We start from the raw sequence: 8,889 nt of genomic DNA, 5'->3' as shown, positions 1-8,889 counted from the left end.
GATTATTTCCATCAAAGATCACGCAACAACTGTGTCGGATGGGCTTCGTCACGTCAAAATCGGACTCTTCCCTGTTCATCCGGAAAGGTCGACTCGGACCGGTTAGTATTCTACTATATGTCGATGACTTGGTCATCACCGGCGCCGACCTAGGGAAAATTAACTGCGTGAAGCTACAGCTTGCGGCATCGTTCGACATGAAGGATCTGGGGGACCTTCATTACTTCCTCGGGATCGAAGTGATCCGTACCCCCGAATGCATATTGATCAGCCAACGTCATTACGTGTTGGGTATGCTCTTCAAACTCGGGATGGCCGACTGTAAGTCCGTCTCGACTCCTCTGGACAGAACCATCAAGCTTCGTCCTGATACGGGAGAGGTATGCAACCCGACGAGGTTCCGACAAATTGTCGGAAGCCTCATATACTTGACCATCACCCGACCCAACCTCAGTTATCCGGTCGGGGTGATCAGTCAGTTCATGGCGCGACCTACCGAGGAGCACCTTCAGTGTGCGCAACGCGTACTGTGGTAAGTAAGTGGCACTAAGGACCGCGGACTACTATATCGGACCGGTGCAGCCGCGCAGTTAGTCGGCTACACCGATGCTGATTGGGCTGGCAACGCCGTCGATCGCCGGATACGCATTCTCCCTCGGGAGTGCCGCGATCGCGTGGAGTAGTAAGAAGCAACCGACATTTGCACTGTCGAGCACCGAAGCTGAGTACCGAGGAGCGGCTGTCGCGACATGTGAAGCCATATGGTTGAAGCGGCTACTTAAGGACCTGCAAGCGGAGGTGTCAGATCTGACGACGATCTACTGCGACAACCTCAACAGCATCCAGCTCGCGAAGAACCCCGTTTTCCACGCACAAACCAACCACATTGAGGTGCACTACCATTTCTTCCTTGACCGTGTCCTTTCCGGTGAAGTCGAACTTCAGTACGTGCCGACGGATCGGCAGATTGCCGACATCTTCACCAAGCCTCTTGGTGTGGACAAGTTGCGGCAATTCTCAGGTGCACTCGGATTGCGTCACCTCGACGTGCCAAACTTGAGGGGGAGAACAGTCCCGAACGACCAAGCAAGGCAGCAGGAAAGGAGCGGAGACCGCGACACCGAGTCGGTTGTCAAGTTTGACTTCGGATCGGCTGAAGAAGCCAAGGGCGGACCCGCGGAAAAGTCCGGAAGCGGATAGAAGGGGAGCAGCTGAAGGAGAGAGCCAAAGCCAACCACGCATGGGGGAGATGATGCCATCGAGGGCGAGAAGACCGAAGACGAGTTGGAGACGGCCAACTCGGACGAGAGCAAAACCGATCGGAGGTAGCCGAGTCAGTTCGGATGTTTGATTCAGATAGATTGAATCAACCGAGGCCCAAGCGGAAGAAAAGGCAGCAGAAGAAGCGTCAACACCGCAACAACAGAAGAGCTGATGAGGGCCACATGAGCAGACAAGCCAACCGGAAGGGTCGAAGCGCGCGGAGTCGAATAGGTCGAGGAGCGCGAGCGAGGCGTGAAGCCAAGAGAAACCGGAGCTGTGAAGATCCCTAAGAGCCTCAAGTTGAGCTTGAGGGGGAGTGTTGAGAGACAAGCTGAACATCGGCCGGCTCGGCTGAAGAAGCTGAGGACCGGATCGGTTGGGACCGATCGGTTAGGCCGTTAGGAAAGATATTTCGTGAGGAATATATTTGGGAGTTAGTGTAGGAGCTCTTAATGAGCATTGAAGTACTGTCAGTACTTCGGTCAGTCCTTCTAGGACTTGTACAAAGTGTTCATTGAACACATATATGTATTGTTTTTTTGGTCTTTCTTGAATATATTCTCCTTTCCGTGTCTTCTCTCACTCTCTTGGTTTCTCCCGAGTATACTGCGTAAGCTCAAGCTCTCCATTAAACCTGAGTGTTCTTCCTTCTGTTCTGTCTTTATACTTGCTTCCGCATGCCACTTTTTACATGGATATTGTGAGCGATTAAGATCCAAAGTTTACTAGTGACTTTTGGACACAAGTCTTTAAGAAGTTTAAAACTACACTGAGCATGAGGTCCACGGATCATAATCAATGCGATGGATAGACACAAGGAGTAGATCAAATTATTGAGGACATAGTTCGAGCATACGTTGGTGCAAAACCAACAAAATGATGAGCTTAGGACTGTAGATTTATGAGAAAGATAAACTGAAATGTACAAAAAGAAAACAACATACACAGTACACAACTTTTACGTGGAAACCCTAAAACAAGGAAAACCACGGGGCAACATATTTTCACTATAGACAGAAGTACAAGAGAAAGATTACAAATCTTTGAAGATTAGAGAATCTCCACTTAGGGTTTTGGCAAATTCCACTCACTATACCTATAGTCACTTTCTCTCGTCTCCTTACTTCTCTCTGTTGCTCTCTTTCAACACTCAACTATTCTACACTATTCTAGAAGTTTTTCTTTATCTGTATATTAAGTTTTCCCTAGCTCCACATATTTATATACGAAATAAGTTATTATTATATTACAAAAAATAGTAGTTAATCGACCGATTGGTCGACTCGACTATCCGACCCACAAGTCGATAGTCCAGTCAATTCAACTAGCCAGCTCCTTTGTCGGCTATCCAGTTGGTTCGTCTGGCAGACTTTGTCATCGACCATCTGGTTAGCCTGACTAGCTGGCCTAGTCTTTCACTTGGATCATCTATCCAATATAGTTGACTCTCCATTTACTTTAATCCGTCGACTACCAAGTCGACTCGCTGGTCGATCAAATCAACCATCGAGAATTCAACTTGTCAACTCCACCAATTCACCTACCGACTTCTCCCATTAGGAGGGACAAAAACTTATCACAAAATGTGAACATTATCTCCCAATTTTGGAGTTTGTTTATAACAACTCCATTTAACATACATCGATGGGATATAGTCCTTTTATGTTGATGTATGGTTTTCAACCATGAGTCCTGATTGATGTTAATATACATCATGATGAGTTACGAAGTATGCAAAACTTTCTTTGGGATATGCAAGATATGTTGTGTAATGCACGAGATAATACAAAAACAGCTCAAGATAGAGCGCGTTTTTATGCCAATCATAATAGGCAACCTCGTGTATTCAACCCTGGATAGAAGGTATTTTTACATGTACCTCACAATTCTAAGTCATTGTCTATGGGTAAGTGCGTTAAGTTAGACCCATGGTTTGTGGACCTATTATAGTCCTAAAAAAGCATTGGTTCATCAGCATATCGTCTCGCTCTTCCTGATGGTAGAAGTTAAATACACAAGAGACACTAAGGCAACAACCTTGAACTCTTCTTCATCAGATGACGGTTACAACAGAGTTACAACTCTCACTCTCATACTTCTACACACTATTTACATCTCTGTAATATCTACGACGCATAATGATTTGCCCTAGGTGTATTTATACTTATACACAATATGGGCTATTTACAAATATAGCCTTGAGTGGGCTTCGACCGATTCGGTTATTAACCGAATCGATTATTATTATTTGATTTTTGGTCTCGACGAAATTGGGAATTGATCGATTTTTCGGCCTCGGCCGAGTTACCCTCGACTAATTCAACTTACTCTTCTCTTCTACTCGTGGTCTCCTTCCCATCCGGAGGGACCTGTTTCCTAACGCAAAATCCATCCAGTTTTTCATGTATATTGTCTAAAAGAACTTCTTGGTTCTTGCGATAATACAATTACAACTGAAACTCTGGTTACTTCTAAAGAGTTATCTCCTAAACCACATGTACCATAGAGAATTGTCGATATAATATCCCATGGTATCTAATACCATAGTATTTTACACACGAGGATAACATGTGAGGGTTAACCAAGAGGGTAAAGGAGGGAAGGATTACTTTTAATCCTTGGGATTGAGACAACCCATTAAGGCGAAGTGTGAACTTTCTTGGGGGCTTTAGGTCTGGCTATAAATATGGGGCCTACCTACCCTCATTTGACATTATCAACTACGTTGAGACTTTGTCCTCATGGTGATTAAACTCTTGTAAGCGAGCGCGCCTGTACCAGGAACGACTCGATACCATGGTGGTGGTATGGGATGCCAATCGAGGCTCGAGTCCGTCTTGATCTCGGAGGTGGTCGGGTGGATCGGCACCCTTCTTTCTCTATCTTCTTTCTTTTCTATCTATCTATTATATCCTTATCATATGCTTACATTAGGATCTGTAAAAGATTGCTTGCGGAAGCATTAGAAAGAACAATACACAAAGAGAGAGAGAGAGAGAGCAGGACACACTATTTTCCAAAGTTATATGAATACTCTGTGCTCTCTCTATCTACAACGCGCTCATCAGCGCTATTTATACAAGTCCACACGGGACTGTTAGAAGTACAATGTACTTCAATGCTCATACGAGCATCTGACACTAACTACGAGACTATAACTGCCTAGTAGTTTAACCTATACTAGGCTTCCGGTTATGGGTTGGATCCGGCATACCGGCTCCCCAGCTCATCGGTCCTTACTGCTTACCGGCTCGGTTGCTCACTGGCATACCGATTCATCTCGCTTACCGGCTTAGGCTTACTCAACCGATCCGGCTCCGGTTGAGCTTGCCGCTCAACACTCCCCCTCAAGCTCAACCTGAGGTAGGGTCGTAGTGTCAACCTCTATGGCAGTCGGTTCTTCCAACCGACTTCTCCTGGCGTCGCTTCGCCTTGCTCGCGCTCCTTGTCCAGTCCGGTCCCATTTGTCGCGACCCCTTTGGTTCTGCGCGCCTTGACCTTCGGCATGTCTGCTCAATAGGCCCATCTCAGCTCCTTTGCTGCTATGACTCCGGCGCTTGCCGATCCGTCGGTTCCACCACGATGGCATCGACTTCCGCTGCGTCCGTGTCTCCTTGGCCTCTCGCTGATCCGACTCATCCGGATCCGTCTGTTGATCCGAATCGGCTGTCTCCGACTCATTCCAGCTCTTGTCTGAATCGGTATCCTCCGATTCGATTTTCGGCTTCAGGCCTCTCACCACATCGGACCACGTCCGGGTCTTGGCCTTCTCCGTGCTTCCCTTGGCTTCTTCAGCCGGTTCACCGAAGTCGAATACTTCATTCGACTCCGCATCATGGCCATTACGATCGTGATGACCTCCGCATAGCATGCACTTCTCTTCCTGAGTGTACACTTCTTCTTCACAGCCACTCACTCCGACCTGTTCGGATGTGCCGACTTCCTTCGTCGACTCGGCTTCATTTTTCTTCTTGTCTCCACCTCTACCGGTTCTTCTCTTACCGACGGGTTCAACAATTTTTTTGCCTTTGCCTGTTTCCGTAGTGTCTTTGCCCTTACGTCTCCCCCTCAAGTGCGGCACATCGAGATGCTGAACACCAAGCATTTCGGTAAAGTACTGCAACTTGCCAATCCGTGTGAACATACCGTAGTTCAACTTCACCGCTCAAGACCCGCTCACGCATGAAGTGATAATGCACTTCTATGTGCTTTGTGCGAGCATAGAACACAGGGTTCTTGGCGAGCTGCATGCTGCTGAGGTTATCGCAGTAGATCAGGATCGGGGTCGGTACCTCGATCCGCAGGTCTTGCAGTAGTCGCCGAAGCCAAATGGCTTCGCAGGTGGCAACGGTCATGCCCCGGTATTCAGCCTCAGTGCTGGATAGAGCCATTGTTGGCTGCTTTTTGCTGCTCCACGCAACAGCCGTGCACCCAAGAGAAAACATAAAGCCAGAAGTTGAGCGATGATCCATTGCATCGCCAGCCTAGTTAGCATCCGTGTAGCCAACAAGCTCTTCGGTTATACCTTTCCGGTATAAGAGCCCCCGGTCCTTAGTGCCGGTTACATACCTCAGTATTTGTTGCGCGCACTGAAGGTGCTCCACGGTCGGCTTCTACATGAATTGGCTTACCACTCCGACCGGATAGCTAATGTCGGGTTGGGTGATGGTCAAGTAGATCAGGCTTCCGACTATTTGTCGAAACCTTTTCTCATTGCAGGCCGGTCCGAACTTGGGACGAATCTTCTGATTCCGGTCCAAGGGTGTGGAGACAGGTCGGCATTCCGTCATGCCGAACTTGTACAGTATATTCAACACATAATGGCGTTGAGAAAGCAATATGTCGTCGGGGGTGCGGATCACCTCGACCCCCAAAAAATAATGAAGGTCCCCCAAGTCCTTCATATTGAATGCGTCCGACAACTGGGACTTGACACGGTTGATTTCCGGAAGACCTGGGCCAATGATGACTAAATCATCAACATAGAGTAAGATACATACCAGACCGTTTGAGTCTTGATGGATGAACAGGGAAGAGTCCGACTTAGAGGAAACAAACCCCATCTTTCGCAACCGGTGCGTGATCTTAGCATTCCAAGCACGGGGGGCTTGCTTCAAGCCGTACAACGACTTCCTCAGCCGGCATACCGCCGACTTGTTCACCTCCGACTGAAATCCGGGGGGTTGAGTCATAAAGACTTCTTCTTCAAGATCTCCTTGAAGGAAGGCATTCTTCACATCCATCTGATGAAGATGCCACCCCCTTGCCGCAGCAACCGCCAGTACCACACGAACCGTCGTCATCTTTGCTACAGGAGCGAAGGTCTCGTTGTAGTCGATTCTATGGGTCTACGCATATCCCTTCGCCACTAACCGGGCCTTGTACCGGTTAACTGTACCATCGGCATTGTACTTTACCTTGTACACCCACTTGCATCCGATCGGTTTACAGTGACGGGGAGGGTCAACCAGGTCCCAAGTTCCGTTGGCATCCATTGCCCGCATTTCTTCCTCCATAGTGGCACGCCAATTTACGTCCTTTGCCGCTTCTGCGTAGCTCTCCGGCTCACGCACTTCCGCGACCTTGGTCATGTACGCATAATGATGCGCCATGTACTTGTTATACCCGTACCATTTAACGGGATCCTTCTGGCGGGTGGACCGGCATAACTCACCGTTACCCGATATCAGACCCTTCTTGGCCGGTTCGGTCTTCGTTCCCAAAGATCTGCCTATGTCCTTGCCGAAGTCAGATACGCACCGATCCGACTCATCATTCCCGGTCTCGAATTCCGGGATCTTCAGCTTCCCTTTCTCTTTGCGTGTGAACCGTCTCCTCGGTTCCTTGCGCGGGGAGAGCACGACAGAGTCTCCACTACTCGCCGTCTCATCATCTGATTGGTTGGACTGATCCAGTCTCTCATTCGGTCCGCTTAACCGGAACAATTCCAAACTCTCATCTTGAGTCTCGGCTTCATCTTTCTCTACCTGGGCCGGTTCAGGCTCACTAGCCCCATCCTCCAACATCGGGTCGGGATCGAAAGTCGGAGTTGGTAAGGAATACCACGATGCCGATTCATCAAACTCGACATCTCGGCTGACTCGGACTTGCTTCGTCCGGGGGTTATAACACTTATACCCCTTTTGCTCTTGAGCATAGCCGACTAGCATGCATTTTTCCAATTTTGCATCCAGCTTTCTCTGCTTCTCATCCGGCACATGTACATAGGCTATGCTGCCAAATATCCGAAGGTGTCTCAAATTTGTCTTGTGCCCGAAATACAGCTCGTGAGCTGACACCTTGTCCCCGATCCAGTTTTGGATGTAAACGGCCATTTGGACCGCCTCCGCCCAGTAGAACTTGGGCATGCTCTTTTCCTCCAGCATTGCCCTAGCCGCATCAATCAACGACCTATTCTTCCTTTCGGCCACACCGTTCTGTTGCGGTGTGTATCTGCAGCTGAATTCTCACTTAATTCCTTTTTGTTGCAGATAGCTATTGAATTGGCCGGAAAAGTACTCTTTTCCGCCATCCGACTGTAGGCATTTGATCTTCCTCTCCGATTCCCATTCCACCATCTTTTGGAGGCTCCGGAAACACTCAAAGTCTTCGCTCTTCCGCTCAATGAGGTAGATCCACGTATGCTGCCTGTAGTCGTCGATGAAGGAGACGAAATATCGACTCCCGCCAGTCCTAACATTTTGTGCCGGTCCCCACACATCCGAATGGATAAGATCGAGCTTGTTACGGCTTCGATTTCTTTCGGTGGGGAATGGAAGCTGGTGTTGCTTCCTGAGTTGGCAGGCTTCACAAATCTGGGCTCTCCGGCCGCTAAACTTCGGCAAACCGAAAACGACTTGTTCCGTTTGCAGGTTTTGAAGCCTCCGGTAGTTGACGTGGCCGATCCGCTTATGCCACAGGTCGATATCCGACTCGACCTTCTATCCTTTGGCAAACAGTGTGGTGCCGACGTCATTGGTGTTGAGGATAAACATCCTCCCATCTCCGCGCCCTTGCGCAATAACTTCGCCCTCATCCTCAATGAAGCACCTGAGGTGCGTAAACCGCACCTGCATCCCCTGGTCGACGATCTATCCGACCGACACCAGGTTCTTCGTGATCGTCGGAACATGTAATACATTCATCAACTTCCCCCTCTGTCCGATGTGGTTCAAAGGGACTTCTCCGACGTGCACAATCGGGTGGGGAGTGTCGTCTCCGGTTTCGACAACTCCCGATTGATCCAGCTTCTCCAAAAAGGAGAACCACTCCCTGTGGCTCGTCATGTGGTTCGATGCGCCGGAGTCAACGTACCACACTTCCTCCGATTTGGAAGTGGTCTTCTTCATTGAGTTTGCCTTGTGCTTCATCACCAAGGTTGGCCCCTTACCGTTCTTGGATCCTTTCGATCCGTTTGCGTAGTGCGAGCTTTGCCGGCCTTCCTTACCGGTCTTGCCGGATCCGGATTTGTCCGAATCGGCACGCTTTCTCCAGCACTCGCTTTCCCTATGGCCCTTTTTGCCACAGTACAAGCATTCTGTAGCGGATTTGTCTGGCCGACCTCCGGCACCACCTTGACTCCCTCTGCTTGTGGAAGTCCCGGAACTGTTGTCGGCACGCTCACTA

This window comes from Azolla caroliniana, unplaced genomic scaffold (assembly GCF_043228905.1).
Source record: "Azolla caroliniana isolate FFs.n. ecotype wild unplaced genomic scaffold, voAzoCaro1.0.p SCAF_3, whole genome shotgun sequence".
Classification (NCBI taxonomy): domain Eukaryota; kingdom Viridiplantae; phylum Streptophyta; class Polypodiopsida; order Salviniales; family Salviniaceae; genus Azolla; species Azolla caroliniana.
This window is presented reverse-complemented; position numbering follows the sequence as displayed.